Source organism: Callithrix jacchus, chromosome 11 (genome assembly GCF_049354715.1).
Source record: "Callithrix jacchus isolate 240 chromosome 11, calJac240_pri, whole genome shotgun sequence".
Lineage (NCBI taxonomy): Eukaryota > Metazoa > Chordata > Mammalia > Primates > Cebidae > Callithrix > Callithrix jacchus.
Window position 1 is genome coordinate 49291935 of NC_133512.1, and position 16317 is coordinate 49308251.

The window sequence follows — 16317 nt, forward strand, 5'->3', positions numbered from 1 at the left end:
GTCCTTAGTTATTTATCTTGAAAAACACTTTTTGTTAAAAAGATTTTTAAAACATTGACTGAAATATTGGAAACATGTCAGGAATGATCTGTAAGTTATTACTATAGTTTTACATTGTCAGTCCTCTTATCCATTGATAGAATTATTCTTAAAAATGTAAACCAATAGGTTATTTAGAAACTCTTTATTTTAATATAATATATTATAATGATATATTAAATCATGCTTCTATCATAACTAAATTCTATCTGCCATTGATTGCTATATGGCATCCAATATTTTCCATTTTAACTCAAATTTTAATTATAGGAAAAGGAATTACAATGGGATTTTGAAGGTGTTTTTTAAATGAACAAACTAATATAGTCTTAGATAAAATTAAGAATACTGAATATATCCACTGCATTTCATTTTTATTTTGGGCACAAACCCTTTGTGTTAGGCTAACTCCAGGGAAGTGGTGATAATAATTATTTGATACTATAGTTTTATTCCTTGCCCTTTTATAATGCACACCACATGAATATATATGTAACTGCCATAAAAATAATAAAGTATATATACCCATCCAAACATAATGGTCTAAAATTGAAAACATCAGAGGCAAATTATTGTGCTTAATAGTATCTCAGACAACTACTAAAGCCAAAACTGTTTCTATGACTTTAAAGGTATTAGAAAGGAGAGGATAATAAAAATTTGGAAAAAATTTTTGTCACAATGGAGTACACTGTTACACTTTAAATATCACAGATCTTGTTTAGAATATTTTTGTTTTAACTTTATATATGGGTAATTATTAAAATGTCAAATTATCAACACATTTACATAATATAACTCTAATGGTACTAAGATCAGTTTATAGATAATGACAGCGATCAGACTTAACTAATGATGATCTATGTAACTATTAGTTGACTCAAAAATTCAAATTTGCTCCACTATCTTTGAAATAATAAGCTCAATAGATTCCCTCTTACTAAAAAAGAGCTAGAGTATTCTTTACCATCCATTGCTATTAGAATATTTATTACTATACATACACTTTTTTTTTTTTTTGAGACAAGGTCTTTGTTTGCAACCCAGGCTGGAGTACAGTGGCATGATCATAGCTCACTGCAACCTCCACCTCCCCAGCTCAAGTGCGCCTCCCACCTCAGTCTCCTAAATAGCTGAGACCACAGCTGTGTGTCATCATGCCCAGCTAACTTCATTTTTTGGTCTCACTTTGTTTCCCAGATTGGTTTTGAACTCTTGGGCTCAAACAATCTAACCGCACTGGCCTCTCAAAGTGCTGGGATTACATGCAAGAGAGACTGCTCAACCTTACTACAAAAATTTATACCTCACATTATGTACCACTATAAAATAGAGTAATATTTCTTCATCTTGAGGTTTTCATAATTAAAACCATGTGTGATTTTCAGAGTCCCAGAGTAAAGCTGTAGGACAGACAAGGATGCACAGATATGAGTCTGGCCTGATTGGAACCTTTGTCATTATTTTCAAACGCATGTTCAATTTGGGTTCAATTTTTCTCCTCATATTCCTTTTTACATAATAAAGAAGTCTATATGCATTTTTGCTTACCTATTAATTTTATTTTATAGCAATTGTTTTTGATGCAATTGATTAACATTTTACAAAGTAAATGGGCTATGTGTATCAAATAGCCTCAGTATTTTTTAAGAAATTATACAGAATATTAAAAATACCTACATGTTAGTCCTACAATTAATATTGTAGTTGATACTGGGCAATTTAGCTTCAGTGTTAACCTGTAAATTGACCTTGTTATGTATCTTCCATTCCTCATATATTGAAGAGATAGTTATTTTAATGGAGGATGTTTAAAATACACTGATTATTCCCTCTCTCATGTTTCTTAGAACATCAAATAGCCCAATAATTCAGGCTTTTATGTTGTCCATCACCATTACAAATTATGTAGTAATTTGTGATTGCTAATATACCAAATATCTGGTATTAGCATCAAACTGCTAGGGGCTATTTCTATGAAGCAGTTTAATAATCTCTTGAAATATCATATCTCACCATGCATGCTCCTAGTATTACAGCAGGATGACACCTCTCATTTATATTAAATAATCTTAATAAACTCATTCATTCACTCATTCTCATACATATATATTATATATATATATTTATATATACATTATATATATTTGTATATACATTTTATACATATATTTATATATATTATATTTGTGTATATATATAAATATAAATTTTGGCCATAGCCAGGCATTATGTTAAGTTCAGTAAGGATTAAAAGAAAATATGCATGGTTCTTTGTGTAAAATCAATTGGGAATTCATTTGGATCAGCATCAGTGAGGGCAGAAAACACAACTCATCCAAATGGCTACGATGCAGAAACCTTGAAAAAATGGCTGCTTAGAGAGGTGTGGCCAGGATCGCACAGACAAGCAAAGGATGGTAAAAGCTGTTGTTACTCATTGGCTGAATGAACAAGGAGAGGATATAAAGTTACCATAAATCAGTCAGAACTGTAACCAACTAGAGGCAGGATTACACAGCAGGAGTTAGCGATGAGAGAACATAACTCACAGCTAGTGCTAGGATATTATGAAGAAGCACTTAAAAACTAGTCCTGTATTTTTGCTTCTCATTATCTATTGCTGTGGTTTGAGGAAAAGGCACGAAAGCAAAAGCAGTGGGTACAATGGTATTGAAAGTCATGCGGGCATCCAATTTGTTTCTGCATTCTAAAACTGTTTTCAGCAGGTTTTATAAATACTATTTAGTGACAAAATTTCACTGAGCACAACCTGCTTTAGTTTGGTGATTCAATTTAAATATCAACCTGTTCATGACAGAAGGATAAGATCACATATGGATATTTTGTTTCATACACATTTAGTTTCTATCAAGTAGTGAGCCTGAAGCTGCCTCTCAATTGGACAATAATTGTTAGCAGACAAGGGCTCCACTTTGCTCTAAAACCCTAGTGGTTTCCAAGTGTTTGTTTAATTGAGACTTGGCAGATATGCCATAGTACACCACTGACTGCCTGCTACACACTCCATAAGCAACACTAAGTATACTGGGTCATATGGCCACTGGCAGGGCTGTTTATACCACACCATGGATCTTCAGGAGAGCTGCTTTTTCCTCTAAGCCCTTCTCAAATAGTCTTTCATGTTATTCAATAAACTGATTAGAAATTCATCCTCAAGAATGCTTTTACACAGTTGTTGAAAATGTAAATTAGTTCAATCATTGTGGAAGACAGAGTGGCAATACCTTTAGGATCTAGAACCAGAAATATCATTAGACTCAACAATCCCACTACTGGTAATATACCAAAAGGAATAAATATTATTCTACTATAAAGACACATGCACACATGTTTACTGCAGCATTATTTACAATAGCAAAGACATGAAACCAACGCAAATGCCTATCAATGATAGACTGGATAAAAGAAATGTGGTACACATACACCACGGAATACTATGCAGCCATAAAAAGGAATGAAAGTATCTCCTTTGCGGGGACATGGATGAAGCTGGAAGCCATCATCCTCAGCAAACTAACACAGGAACAGAAAACCAAACACTGCATGTTCTCACTCATAAGTGGGAGTTGAACATTGAGAACACACGGACACAAGGAGTGGAACAGCATATACCAGGGCCTGTTGGTGGGTCAGGGTTGAAGGGAGAGAACTTAGAGAATGGATCAATGGGTGCATGGTACATGTATACCTATGTAATAAACCTGCATGCTCTGCACATGTATCCCATTCTTTTTAGAAGAAATATAGAAAAATAAATAGCTTGCTTTTCCCATAAAAAAAGAAATTTATTCTCAAATGTGACAAATATTACCTCCAATATTCAAAGAGGTATGCTAAGGATTGTGTAATTATTTTTCATGATGAAAGAATTAAGTTGCAGAAACTTGTATTTCATATGAGAAGGAATATCTCAACATGTTCCAAACCATTGAACTCCAAGAAACTACCAATGTGGCAGGCTATGAATTTGCTGTTCAGGCTTATATCTCTCCATATAGCATGTGTACATCTTATAAAACCAGCTAGGGACATACAACTTCTTATTCATCAGACATAATTAGCATAATTCTATTCATATAAGGGACTTGCATAATTTTCTGGGGATATCAAGCATTTGTGTTTGTTCTGGGCTATGAGGAAGAGAGGGGAGGTAACATAATCTTGAGGCAAGATAGTGAAGGTCTATTGCTCTCATGGCCAGTTGAAGGTAACCTTCCTTTCGCTTAAATTTATTAATTACAATTGAGAATATAGTGGCTATATAATTTATTAGCTAAACAAGAATACTTAGAGAAGGAGAGGAAGTACTATTAATAATAATGTTAGTACACGAGGCATAAACTGTTCCAATTTAATTGGGTTGTAAGTTTATCCATAATTCTGACTTACAGGACTTTGTACAGCCCTTCTCTTCAATTCTGATCATTCTCTAGAATTTAGAATTATTTTGTTTACATATTATCTGTTTGACCTCATTATAATATATTTTGATACTAAAATAATGGTTTTTCACCTTCAAGCTATTTCACATCATAAACATTAGTTGAATTTGCCTTTAAAATTAAAAAAAACCTATTTTTTAATGATAATTGATTTTCCCACTACTTTATTTTGCGATTATAGCAGAAATGTGATAAAACCAAAATTCCATGTATCCAAAAATTCTCAAAATTTAAAAATCCAAAAACTCTCATGTTAGTGATATGCAGATTTTTACACAATACTTCCGTTTCTTTTGTTAAACTCCCACTTTTATACTTCTTCAGTTCTATTAGCTCCCCTGGTACCTCAGTGTACTGCAGCATGTTGGTGGTATTACATGTGGCCTCTGTGTATTTCCCAAGTATTATAGAAAGCATTTAATTTAAATTCAGAGGAAAAATGAATGTAATTTACTTTTGCTTAGTAATAAGGGATCATCTGGCTTCAGCTGGATTCCTGTGACAGAGCTTAATAAAACATTTGATGATATCTTGATTAGGCCACACAAGGCATGATATTTGGGAAACATCAAGTGTGATTTGAGTTTTTATATAATTCTAACTCCAATGTTTCTTGTGCTGAATGAAATAATCAGATTAAATGTATATACACTAATGATGTATTTGTCATGAAAACAAAGCATACAATTCCTTCATCAATGTGACAGGAGAGGATGATTTATTTAATTCACTGCTGATTTCTAAATATTTTTTTAATGAAATGCTTCTGAGAGCTCTGATATTTTTGAAATGATTTTTTGTGTCTAATTTGTATAATCCATGGATGACAAGTAAGGTTTTACTCTTGGTGGCTTTGTTTTCCTTTATTTTCAATTTGAGAAGTTTAAAAGACAAATAGATAATTGAATGTTAGAGATGAAGCCAGTGTATTTCTTGAAAGACTGTAACCTCATTGCTTATGCACCCTTTAAAAGCTAGATTTCTTCTCTCACAAAAATAGAATTTTAGTTACAATGACTATTCTTGCCTTAGATTTTTTTCATTTCTTTGTTTCCCTTTCAATTAAATTCAAAATGAAAGGAGAATATTTGTGTACATGTGTTAGTGCTTATATGTGTATGATACTGTGTGTAAGTGCAGAGTCGTGTATGACAGTGAATGAGTATGAATGGATATGAGTTGTATGGGGAAAGCATAGGCTCACATTAGCTTGACTGAGTGACAGTGATCATTGGAACTAGTAAGTGTTTAATGAACTCAGGAAACTAATGAGAAATATTGTATACATAGAATACCTTTGTTTCAGTAAGATTTTCTAAATCTTATGTAGGAAGTATATTCTACTAAATACTATCATAAAATCCAGTGTTTTCAAAGGCAAAGATAGCTATTCCATCACACTTTACATTTGAGTAAATTATAGTTTAATTAGAGTTTAATAATGATTTTGAAAATAAATTACAGTCATAAAGAATCGGTGATAACAGCAGAAAATAGAAGTTCATGAGATTATCAACTGAGTGGCCAATTCTTTCTAGGATCAATTCCACAATGTATAAAAAATATTTTATGAAACATCTTTATTTCCCAGTGCTTTGCATTCTAATAACTCCCTGGAATATTTAAAATTTTATGTAAAATATTCGTATAATTCAGTGTCATTAAGTAGGAAGAGAGTAACTAGATTTAAGTGAATCAAGATGCAAGAAAAGTAGAAATAAAGTAGTCCAAATATTAATGCCAAGATTAATAACAAACCCTTTATCAAAGAACATGGTATAATAAAGTATATTCCTCTGTGCATTCTGGACATGGATGAGAGGTGGACACTCAGACTGAAAAATCAGGAGTGAAAATGAATCATAGGTAATATGGAAATATTTACACAGTGGTGGTAAGCAACATTAAGCTGCTAAACTTTTGATTCTGAAAATCTATTTTTAAATACATTTTTAATATTTTGAATCAGGATTATTCACTTTACTACAAAGACTAACATATTTTTGCATGTAAGGTAAGCTGTACTTTCTCTATTTTCCACTGAAGTATCCTATTATTCAAATTTTATTTAATAAATGGTGATTTTTTCACTACTATTATATACCAAGTTCTATATAACAATGTGTGTGTGTGTGTGTGTGTATATATATATATATATATATATATATATAATTTGTGAGCTCTTGATTCTACTCTATTCTTTTTTCTTATATTTCTGCTTATACATCACAGTAGATTGACAAAATTCTATGACATATTTTGACATCTAGTAGAACAAGCTACTCTTATTGTTTCTTTATTCAAAAGGGCATTTGCAATTTGTTCACCTTTACTCTCTGTGACAGAGACATGCAAGGTGATCCCTTGATAAATCATGATCTCATATAACTCCTTCCACTTGAATGAGGGTAGAACTGGAGTGAGAGTGAAAGTTGTGATTTGCTTTACCATATGGAAAATGTCATGGGATGTCACTCCCATGATTACATACTTATATATAAGACTTCATCTCAGTTGACCAGATTGAAAATTTTACTTGCTGGCTTTGAAGAGATAAGCTGCTATGTTATTTAAGGACCTGGGAGAGGGCCAGGTGGCAAGGAACTATAAGCATACTTCAGGAGATAAGAGTGGTCTCTAACAGTTAGCAAGAAAACTGCCATGTGGATACATTTCATTTACAACATACATGATCTTGGCACCCAAGTCTTCCTCAGGCAAGCCTCCAGATAAGAATGCAGCCCAGTGAATACTGATTTTGGCCTTGCAAGATGCAAAGCAGAGAACTCCACCAAACTATAACTAAGCTTTACCCAAATTTTTCACCTAAAGAAAGTATGAGATAACAAATTTGTGTTGGTTTAAGCCACTAAACTTGTTGTAATGGAAGATTAATACATTCAGATAAATTTTAGAATAAAGTGTTACAGGGTCATGAGTGACGGCAAACACCAAAATGCCTTGTGGCATAAAAGAAACTCAAGTTATTATGGAAAATATTCAAGCAGAGTGTCAGAGAGATGAAACATGAAGCCCCTTTTGAGTATCTCTGGAGAGGTGTGCTTGAGGTTTCATGTAGCTGGGCACACTTCAATTTTCTGCTCCAGTAAAGAAACTTGCCCTCTACTTCCCATTTTCATGGCCTTTCCTGTGAGAGTCGCTGTGTATCCGTTGGCTGCTTCGCTATTTAGGGGAGTCAAAACCTACTGTGCAGCTAGACCACAGTAGTGATAGCATCTGGAGGGAGTGACCACCTAGACCCTGTAAATCCTCCCCATGGGTATGAGGTGAAAGAAGAGTCACTGCTGCTGCAAGCCCAGAGACGACCTCTTGAATCATTCAGAAAATAATTCTATTTATCTTCCCATAATGAGAGATGATCAATCATAAGCTTTTCACAAGGGGAATGCATTAGGTGTCTTGCCTGTATCTGGAATAAAAAAGAAAGGTTGTGCATTTTTCCATTTGTTTGCCTGCCTCTGAAAGTTGGGTTTGTTAATGTTCCAGAAATAATGCATTCTACCTCCTAGAAAGAAATCAAACTCTTTCTTTTGCTCAGAGCATTACATTCTGTAGGTATTCAGAGATTTGCCACTCTGGTGGCATTCTGGTTTTACTGGGAAATTTTGCAAGCAGAAATTCGTAACAATAAGACAGCCATCTGCCATTCTGCAGAAAGGCACCTGGGCCTAAATGTAGCCACATACACGATGGGTCTGTGTTCTAGGAATGGGATCCTCTTATTCTGCTGTTCCACACGGCTTCATGAAAGTGGCCTGGAGCAGGATTTTAAAATGTCTGAAATGTCAAGGGAAGAATTGCAGACCAAAAGTATGCAAGATATAAGAGCTGATAACACCTGGAGAAAATAAGACTATTTGAGGCACTTTGTCTTAGAAAAGAGAAACTCAGAGACCCAGTTAGCACATGTCAGGCAAAAAGAAGCACTGTGGTAGTGGTATTGTTGATTTCTCTAAAATTTCTGAAAATGTTTTCATTGGTATTATATAAAATATGTAAATCATCTAGATGTTTAATATTGGCATTGCTACCACAATTACTAACCTGGATATTAACACTGGAATAGATCACATAAAGTTGTCTACATAGGAAATAGAGTACACCTTTGTAATCACTATGTATTTTCCTGGATCCATTTTGTCAAAAGACATATATGGCATTTCTCACTCAATTTGTTGTTAGAATAGTGTCTTTCACCTCTAATTGATCTGCCTTGTTGGGATAACTCTCTAATGGTCCCTCTGTCTATACATGCTTATGTTTTTGATAAAGTGGTCCCAAGCTTGACATCCACATTTAATTAAATTGTAATTGGATGTTTCCTTATGATGTAATAAAAGGCAGAGATAGAAACTTCAGTTTATTTATGTAATCTGACAAAGTATCCACATCATTAAAACACACCCTATCCAGGAACACAAGAAGTATTCCCATGTAATAGTATGTCCTTCAGTAAAGTATATAAAACTATATAGGTCTTGTACTTCTTTTGTTAGCTTTCTCTAGGTACCCTATGGTTTGTGCTGATATTGCAAATAAGTCACTTCTGTCAATTTGTTTTTATGATTGATTATTTTAGTTGTATACAAGGACTCTTGTATTTGCATTTCACTTGTTTGATTAGTTGGTTGGTTGACTTTATGTTCAGCTTCCCTTTATTTATTTATTTATTTTGAGATGGAGCTTCGCTCTTAGTACCCAGGTTGGAGTGCAATGATGTGATCTCAGCTCACTGCAACCTCTGCCTCCTGGGTTCAGGCAATTCTCCTACCTCAGCCTCCCGAGTAGCTGGGACTACAGGTGCACGCCACCACACCCAGCTAAGTTTTGTATTTTTAGTAGAGATGGGGTTTCACCATGTTGAACAGGATGGTCTCAATCTCTTGACCTAGTGATCCACCTTTTATTTTTATTCCATTTATATTATTAGTGCAGAAATAAAACCTTTTGGGTCAATGGAGAACTTTTTGGAAACCCTAGCATGGAAAAAGGCCAACGTGGGTACTTCAACTACATCAGGAGGCTGTGATCAAACAATCAGTTAGCTCTTCAACCACATTCCAATACTACTTTCAAGTTCAATAGAAACTAGGAAAAAACACCAGAAAGAGAAAATTAGGTGACTCATGGTCACAAGCCCTCTCCCCACACAGGACTAGGGGTCAAACACTCAGCCACTCATAATTACTTGGGAACATAAGCCCAGGCAGCCTTGGCCAACAACGGCAACCCTCTCGGGTCCTCTTCCACCCTTCCATGCTGTGGAAGCTTTTACTTTCGTTTGCTCAATAAACTGCATCGCTGCTCACTCTCTGTCTGCAAACTCTTGTTTGGAGCTGGAACACTCACCATGGGGGTCAGGATCTCTGCTCGATTCTTCGAGCAAGGGAAGCCAAGAACCTGAGTCTGGAGCCCAAGCTGGGCCCTCCTCAGGGCCATCCATGAACCCTACAACAGCAGATCTGGTTACATTAGGTCTGGATTTTTTAAATGCGTTTTCTTACACTAATGATATTACCAAATAATAATTACTACATCTGCAGATAGACACTCTTATAAAAATAAGCATGTTCCACTACCTTATAAAAAAATAAGCAAAAGAATTTAGACTAGTTTTCCAGCTCCAAATATAGAGCTCTTTTGAGGGTAAATGCTATCTCGTAGTAAGATACGTGGGTTTAAAGACATTTCCTTTTATCAAAATAGCTTCTAATCCAAGGAAACCCCAGTTTTTGTTCAAGATGTACTTGCTGGGACTATTAAAAATAAATAATAAAAATAAAGAGGATTCAATGCCACAGCATTACTAGAGAACTTCTCTCTGAGAGGGAATCTTGGTAGGTCTGTCATTCAGCAGTACTGTTCCCCAGTCTGAATGAGCCTTTCATTCTCCCTGCTACTGCAGAGGTTGGTTGCTAAAAACTCACAGCTGCATAACTCTGTAGGAATAAACCACTGCTGAGAAGAAAGGGATTACTTAAAAGTTATGTTCCTCCCTAGCAAAAACCTGCATTCGAAAGCTGGTCAATGTTTAGGGTGGGACTTAATTAATTAACACGCTGATCATCATATTGAGATTGTGTCAATATACTGTCTCATAATACTGAGATTGTGTCAACTGCCCAGAGCGTAGCCATGAACTTAGCTTGAGCCTAGACTGGCCGACTGCAAAGCGTTTGTCTAAGAGGTCCCAACTTGCATACAACGAGCTTTTAGGAAGACCATGGAGTTGTTATAAGTACATGTGACAACTTTGTGTTTTCAATTTTGTATTTTTTTTTAGATTGAATAAATACTGGGTCTTATATCATGGGCATGAAGTATCATGTAACAATAAACATTCAGATTGTCAAGATTTTTAACAAACAAAATCATATTTGAATCTTCTCCATCTTTTGCCATTATGTATTTAATATTATAAGATGGTTACCAAAATGGCTTTAAAGTTCCCCTCAATTTGAGTAAACTTCAGAGATTTTCTTCTGACTCTAAGCTCCTGACCATTTTTATTTTTAGAGCAGTTATGTTAAAAAACTTGCAATTATAAATTCTTTCTCTACTCCTTTGAGATGCAGATTTTCTCCCAGCTTCTTGGCAGTTTCAAAGCCCAGAAATGTTTTTCTCAAGGACCTAGGAATCAACCTTTTGAAATGCAATTATTGAGACAGATAGCCCCCTTATCTTCCAGTCTTTGCAGGAAGGTAGGAACCTAAATTTCATAAGTACCAATTAGCCACTAGTCCCTCTAACAGTTCATTAGGTGGACTAATCACATTAACTAAGCTCCCACACAACACATCTTCCAGGACTTTTCAACAAATTCTCCACAGCACTTAAAAACTTTCTCCTCTTTTGTTTCAGAAAAGTTATTTCAATCTCTCTCTCTGTTATTGCTAGTTTTAAGTGGTCTTCCTTGCCTATTTAAGTCCATTTGGTACACTTTTACTTTAACAATTTGTGAATTACATCTCAATATAACCGTTATTAAAATATTTTCAAATATTATAAGCAAAGCTATAAAAGCTATAAATTATGTTTGATTTTTATATAGATACATATATTATCTCTGAAAAAGTCTTATGCTAAAATATATTAAAGCCTACTACAAGATTCTGTCAGATGCTAACATTTATTGAAAACTTGCTTGAGTTCTATACTAGATTAATTAAGAAGACAGAAAAAGACATTAATAAATATAAACATAATTATAAAATTAACACCACCAGAAAATTATATTTGGAATACTATAACAGAACATGGAATTAGGAGAATACTGTAATTTAAAAAAAATTTAATGCAGTCAGGTACAGTGTCTCATGCCTATAATCCCAGAATTTTGGGAGGCCAAGGTGGGCAGATCACAAGGTCAGGAGTTTAATACCAGCCTGACCAACATGGTGAAACCCTGTCAGTACTAAAAATACCAAAATTAGCCAGCCATGGTGGCAAGCAACTTTAATCCCAGCTACTCAGGAAGCTAAGGCAAGAGAATACCTTGAACTCAGGAGGTGGAGGTTACAGTGAGCCAAGATTTCTCCACCACATTCCAGCTGGGGAGACTGGGGAGACAGAGTGAGGCTCCGTGTCAAAAAAAAAAAAAATTAAATTAAATGCATGTAAAATATTGGAATACTAATAGCACTCATGAGGTAGAGGTCACAAAACTAGTCAATATGAGGATTAGTAATAGAATATTTTCTGACAAAGGGCTAATATCCAGAATCTTCAAGGAACTTAAACAAATTTACAAGAAAAATAAAGAACCCCCATCAAAAAGTGGGTAAATGATATGAACATACGCTTCTCAAAAGGAGACATTTATGCTGTCAACAAACACATGAAAAAAATTCATCATCACTGAGATTAGAGAAATGCAAATAAAAACCACAATGAGATACCATCTCACACCAGTTAAAATGGTGATCATTCAGGAGACAGCAGATGCTGGAGAGGTTGTGGAGAAATAGGAATGCTTTACACTGTTGGTGGGAGGGTAAATTAGTTCATCCATTGTGGAAGACAGTGTGGCGATTCCTCAAGGATCTAGAACTAAAAATACTATTTGACCCAGCAATCCCTTTACTGGGGATATACCCAAAGGATTATAAATCAGTCTATTATAAAGACACATGCACATATATGTTTATTGCAGCACTATTCACAGTAGCAAAGACTTGGAACCAACCCAAATATCCATCGATGATAGACTGGATAAATAAAATGGCACATAAACACCATGGAATACTATGCAGCCATGAAAAGGATGAGTTCATGTCCTTTGCAGGGACATGGATGAAGCTGGAAACCATCATTGTCAGCTAACTGACACAAGAACAGAAAACCAAACACTGCAAGTTCTCACTGATAAGTGGGTGTTGAAGAATGAGAACACATGGACACAGAGAGGGAAAGATCACACAGTGTGGCCTGTCAGGGGATGGGGAGCTAAGGGAGGCATAGCAGGGGAGTAGAGGGTAGGGAGGGATAGAATTAGGAGATATACCTAATGTAGACGACAGGGTGATGGATGCAGCAAACCACCATGGCATGTATATACGTATGTAACAAACCTGCATGTTCTGCACAATATTATACCCAGAACTTAAAGTATAATAATAATAAAAAGGAAAATTTTCTAAAAGAGGAAAGTTTTATTAATAATTTGAGAATTTGTAAGAAGAAAATTTCTAGGTTTCTTTGTTCTTGTAGATTCTAACATCGAAATTCCCATCTTACTATTCTCCTAGCTGTTCTGTCTCATGTCCACTCACCAGTCTCCCACCCCATGCCCACCAACCAAATTAGTTATTTAATGGACTCTCAATCTTAGTCCCAATCCACAGTTTTCCTGGGTAGACTGCCAATCCTTCCAGGTGACAGCTCACTCAGCGTAAAGTAACTCATGTTATGTTATCTCTCTGTGCTTTGAAGGGTAATCTGATTCATCAAGGCAAAATGGGAACTATGCAGGGATATTAGGGACTTCATAAGATCAGTGGGTGCCTCACTCTGTAAAAAATATAATATTCTTATACAAAGACTTAGGAAATCTTCTGTCAACACTAAAGTAGGCATTGGCTAAGGCAGTGCTAATCAAAATATGCATAATTTTCTAAAAGGAAAGCATTCTTACCCGTACGTCCAGCTCATAAAAAATCCACTGACCAAAACTTGATGATATCAGAAAGTATTCTTGAGGGAGTATAAACATTAATTATTATTATTAATATTATTTTGAGATAAGGTCTTGCTGTGTCGCCCAGACTGAAGTGCAGTGACATGATCTTGACTTACTACAACCTTCACTTCCCGGGTCCAAGCGATTCTCTTGCCTCAGCCTCTGAGTGGCTGGGATTACAGGTGCATGCCACCATGCCCAGCTATTTTTTGTATTTTTAGTACAAACGGGATTTCACCATGTTGGCCAGGGCAGTCTCAAACTACTGACCTCAGGTGATCCACCCGCCTCGGCCTCCCAAAGTGCTGGGATTACAAGAATGAGCCGCAGCTCCTGCCCTGTATTCATTAACATTCTTAAATGTAGATCGTAGAGTAAAACTTAGAATCATTTAGTTTAACACTTTTATATAAAGTGAAGACACTGATAACGTAACCCTGAGCAAGTCAATTTTCCACTTTTGCAGCAGTTTCATTATCTGTGAATAGAGGGATAACGCCTATTTTACATATTTTATTACAACCAAATATATGTATGGGATTAATTCTGATTAATATGACATCTCTGACCGGAACCATGGGATTGAGGAACACGATTACAGCAGTGTTCCTTAGTACCTTAGGCACGTGAGATGCTGCTTTGGAATGTTGCTGTTTTCCTCAAATTTTTGTTTGTCTAATGTATAGAAAATTATAAAGTAGATTCAGTATTTATAAGTGATGAGAAGAAAATGGTAGATTAAGAAGTAGGAATTAAAGGTTCTCTGATCTGGAAACCATAATTCTCAGCAAACTGATACAGAATAGAAAATCAAACACCACATGTTCTCACTCATAGGTGGGTGTTAAACAATGAGAACACATGGGCATAGGGAGGGGAGCAACACACACTGGGGTCCGTTAGTGGGGGGCCAAGGGAGGGACAGTGGGAGGTGGGGTGGGGAGGTTGGGGAGGGATAACATGGGGAGAAATGCCAGATGTATGTGACGGGTGGACGGAGGCAGCAAACCACATTGCCATGTGTGTACCTATGCAACAATCCTTCATGATCTGTACATGTACCCCAGAACCTAAAGTACAATTAAAAAAAAGTCTGTATTCTAAGAGGATAAGATAATAACAGGACCCTGCATAAGAAAAAGGGTCCGTGGCAAGGTCATTGTTATCAGTGCAGACTCACCTAAGGTGGGCTTTAGGGGACTCATCAGACACATCTTCCTTGTCATAGAAATTGTAGCAAGCCCAAGGGAAAGTCAGAAAAAGAATGTATATTTTTATTGTAATCAAGGTTTTCTTTGCTGCACAGAAATTAGATCTTTTGAGAATCGCCAAAATCCTTAAAGTGTATCTTAACCATGAGCACAAAGACTACATTAAATGTACAACATCTATAAAAAAATTTTCCACAGTAAGTTACTCCATCCTTCATGATTAATTTGAATAAAATTTATACTCATTATACTCAGAAAAATAATCATCAAAATGGAGATATGTATTTTTGTTCTAATTTTCTCACCTCTACCACTTCTCACCACCTAAATCTGATTCAAAGTAGCATGCCTTATCAAAAGGTCTGAATATTATATTAAGACAGATAAAAACTTACAAAGGCAAGAAATAAATACCATAGCCCAGCAGTTTTCTTAAATCTTTGGGAATCACTAAGGGTTCCCAACCGTACTTATACCTTCTCTCGTTTGAGGGGATTTTTTGTTTTGTTTTTTGACAGAATGTATTGGAAGTAGAATATGTCCACCATCTAATAAAAACCATTTTGTCTCAATTGTGTTTATGTTCTTTCTTTCTGTCTAAGCCCAGATCCCTGGCTTTTTTCCTGGCAGAAAAAAAGAAAGACAGTATAAACAATACACTCTCCTCATTCTATCAATTGCATTTCAGTAATTAATTTAAGTTGTGAATGTTTTGCAACTGTTATCAGTGCCATTGCCTTCACAATTATGAAATTAGGCAGCAGCAGTCAACTAATTATCTGAGTTCCAAGTCGTGATTCTAGTAGCTAGTTTTGATTTCCTTTATTTAAAGAGTTCTTCCTGCTCCCATATTTAAGGCTTAAAATTAATTATTCACATCAGATAAAGAAAAATGAGATAAACACTCCGTATATCATTGAATGTTACTGTAGTTTGAAAGCCTTTTATTGCTTTTGAATTATTACCATTTTGCACTTTGAAGCAAAAACAGGGTATGAGAGTGATTATAGCAGAATTTTATTCCATTTTGAAAAAATGTGAGCATAATGCTGTTAAAACCAATAGGTATGCTACACATATGTAAAGGCTATCTGGAGCATAACTAATAGAAATAATTTTGAGTGTGCTTTTGCAAATTGTCTCAAAGTCTTGTGAACTTTTGAGGCTACCACAATTCCCTTTCCCAATTTGTTTACTGTAAAATGATTAGAAATTCCACATGAAAACCTTGTTCTAATCTTAGTTTTTATGCTGAAAACCCAACTGGTAGAAAATAGGAAGCAAGATATTCTACTTTTCTGTGCATACACACATACTCGAGTACATACACACACATGTTTATCATATGTTAAAAATCATCTCATAATTACAATCATCCCTCAGTCTGCAGGGGATTGCTTCT

The 16317-nt window shown here is 35.3% G+C and overlaps 1 long non-coding RNA gene across 3 annotated transcripts in view; it reads right to left on the bottom strand.

Moving 5' to 3' along the window:
• Positions 1–16317, bottom strand: part of LOC118143680 (uncharacterized) — a 114431-nt gene that overhangs the window by 65538 nt on the left and 32576 nt on the right. The window contains exons 4-5 of one of the 3 annotated variants that reach the window (XR_013523728.1): positions 14885–14918; positions 6536–9974 (exon numbers count right to left, since the gene is read on the bottom strand). The exons of 1 other annotated variant lie outside the window; for it this stretch is intronic. This is a non-coding gene — a long non-coding RNA (uncharacterized LOC118143680). Of the gene's footprint in view, positions 1–6535; positions 9975–14884; positions 14919–16317 lie in introns of those variants that run through there. One more of the 3 variants, XR_013523729.1, reaches the window with a different exon arrangement.